Raw genomic sequence first — 3,303 nt, 5'->3', positions numbered from 1 at the left:
CAAGGGCATGTACCTTGGTTGCGGGCACATCCCCAGTGGGGGGTGTGCAGGAGGCAGCTAATTGATGTCTCTCTCTCATCAGTGTTTCTAACTCTCTATCCCTCTCCCTTCCTCTCTGTAAAAGATCAATAAAATATATGTATTTTTTAAAATGTTTAATTTCACAGAATAGCTTTCCATATGTATCACTGTAATTTCAAGTTTGTACTGAATAGGTGTAGCAAATGCGTGCCTTCACCAGTCACCAAGAATAAACAAATGCACCGACTGGGGCGTGGCTTAGTGCACATGGGAACATCCCCTCATGTAAAAAATCAATAAAATATATTTTTAAAGAAAAAAAAAAGAAAAAGAAAAAAGCTTTCTCTCTTTTAAAAAAAAAAAAAAGAATAAACAAATGCACCGGCTGGGGCGTGGCTTAGTGCACATGGGAACATCCCCTCGCAGAGTTAAAACTGCTGCAGAAAGTCAGGCCACTGGACAACAGAACCAGTTAACCCACGGGATGCGATGCGACCACATACTAAGCATTCCCCAAACATCGTGTATGAGCAGGGACTCCTGGATTTAAATATGTAGACTATCGTCGTAGATACGTAATATTTATTTATGTCGGCAAAATTACTGCAGTGTGTTTTCCAACATATGACCAATTCAAAATAACAGTGAATAACAACAACAACAAAAAATAGCCTGTTGATTTCATTATAAACAAATTTTGGTTAAAAGCATTTTTTAAAAAATATATTTTATTGATTTTTTACAGAGAGGAAGGGAGAGGGATAGAGAGTTAGAAACATCGATGAGAGAGAAACATCGATCAGCTGCCTCCTGCACACCCCCACTGGGGATGTGCCTGCAACCAAGGTACATGCCCTTGACCGGAATCGAACCTGGGACCCTTGAGTCCGCAGGCCGACGCTCTATCCACTGAGCCAAACCGGTTTCGGCGGTTAAAGGCATTTTAAAATTAATAGGGTGTTACTATTCACATATGACACATATACCGGAAATTTTGTCCATTGAATCCGAAGTTTGTTAAATCGAGGTCTGCAAAATTGAGGGTTTACTGTATTAACTCATTTAATTCCCATGACAACTCTATTTTTGTTCCTTGAACATGAATAGCTCAGTCCCAGGGGCAGGCCTTTGCATGTGCTGTTCTTTGTACATAAAATGACTACCTGACTGCATGGGTCCCAGCTCATCCTCCTATTTTATTTTACTTTTTAATGTTTTTATTGATTTTTAAAGAGAAAGGAAGGGAGAGGGAAAGAGAGAGAGAAACATTGATGACAGAGAAACATCACTGACCAGCTACCGCCTGTACGCCCCCTAGTTGGGATCAAGCCCACAACCTGGGCATGTCCCCTGATGGGGAATCGAACCAGTGATCTCCAGTTCCTGGGTCGAAGCTCAACCACTGAGCCATGTTGGCCTTGCTCATCCCCCTAGTTTAGCACATGTGTAGCACTTGCTTGGAGCTAATATAAATGTATTTTTTTTTTATCTGGTTTTGTGTTTTCCCCACCTAAAACATGAGCTCCCTCTGGGTGTGTACTCATTCTCATTCACTGGCGTGTTCATTCACTCAGTGAGTCTGTACTAAGTGCTTAGTATGTGCCAGGCATTTTGAAGGTACTGTCGAGACAGCAGTGAAGAGATCAGAACAGATGAAGATCTGCACCCTCGTGGAGTTTAGATACTAGTGGACAGTCAGACAATGAACAAGAAAATTAAGCAAAATAACATTTGCCTTCAGTCATCTATATATATAAAAGCGTAATATGCAAGTGGACTGGGTGATGGAACGACCGGTTGCTATGACGCACACTGACCACCAGGGGGCAGACGCTCACATAGGAGCTGCCCACAGGCCCTGCTGGCCAACCTCTGGGTCCCTTCCCCACCCCCCGCCCCCCACCCTTCGCAGGGTCCGATCGCTGGATGGGGATCAGGGAATCTGGGGTGGGTGGCGGCGGGGGGGCAGAGCCGGCTGCGGGCCACCAGGGAAGATAGCCCTGATCACGGGCCAGGCCTAGGGACTGTACCATGCACGAATTTCGTATGCCGGGCCTCTAGTATAATAATATGTGGGATGGGGAAAACACAGCAGGGAAACTGAGATAGGGAAGGCTGGGAGGAGGGGGGGAGCAAGAGGAGCTTTGGAGAAAGCCTTACATTTATTTATTTATTTATTTATTTATATTTTTATTGATTTCAGAGAGGAAGGGAGAGGGAGATAGAAACATTAATGATGAGAGAGAATCATTGATTGGATGCCTCCTGCACACCCGCTACCGGAGATTGAGTCTACAACCTGGGCATGTGCCCTTGACTGGAATCGAACCCAGGACCCTTCAGTCTGCAGGCCAACGCTCTATCCACTGAGCCAAACCATCTAGGGCTATTTATATTTTTTAAAATATGCTTTTATTGATTTTAGAGAGAGGAAAGGAGGAGAGAGAGTTAGAAGTATCAATGATGAGAGAGAATCATCAATTGGCCACCTCCTGCAAGCCCCCTACCAGGGATTGAGCCCAAAACCCAGGCATGTGCCCTGACCAGGAATCACACCATGACCTCCTGGTTCATGGGTTGACCCTCAACCACTGATCCACACTTGCTGGGCACAGGCCCCACATTTAAATAAGAGGCCCTGGCCTGTGTGGCTCAGTCGGTTAGGCATTGTCCCATACACCCAAGGGTTGCTGGTTTGATTCCAGTCTGTGCACATGTATGCGGTGTGCAGGAGGCAGCTGATCATGTTTTTCTCTCACATCCATGATTCTCTCTCTCCCTCTCCCTTCCTCTTTCTCTAAAATAATATAATAAATCCATAAGGCAGGGGTCCTCAAACTACGGCCCGTGGGCCACATGCAAATACAAATATTGTATTTGTCCCCGTTTTGTTTTTTTACTACAAAATAAGATATGTGCAGCGTGCATAGGAATTTGTTCATAGTTTTTTTTTAAACTATAGTCCGGCCCTCCAACAGTCTGAGGGACAGTGAACTGGCCCCCTATTTAAAAAGTTTGAGGACCCCTGCCATAAGGGGATGAAGTGTGAGCTATGTGGATATTTTTGTTAAAGGTGTTCCAGCAGCCCAGCTGGTGTGGCTCAGTGGTTGAACATCGACCTATGAACCAGGAAGTCATGATTCGATTTCCAGTCAGGCCACATGCCTGGGTTGCAGGCTTGATCCCCAAGGTGGGGTATGCAGGAAGCAGCCAATCTATGGTTCTCTCTCATCATTGATGTTTCTATCTCTCTCCCTCTCCCTTCCTCTCTGAAATCAATAA

Source organism: Myotis brandtii, unplaced genomic scaffold (genome assembly GCF_000412655.1).
Source record: "Myotis brandtii unplaced genomic scaffold, ASM41265v1 scaffold2239, whole genome shotgun sequence".
Classification (NCBI taxonomy): Eukaryota; Metazoa; Chordata; class Mammalia; order Chiroptera; family Vespertilionidae; genus Myotis; species Myotis brandtii.
This window is presented reverse-complemented; position numbering follows the sequence as displayed.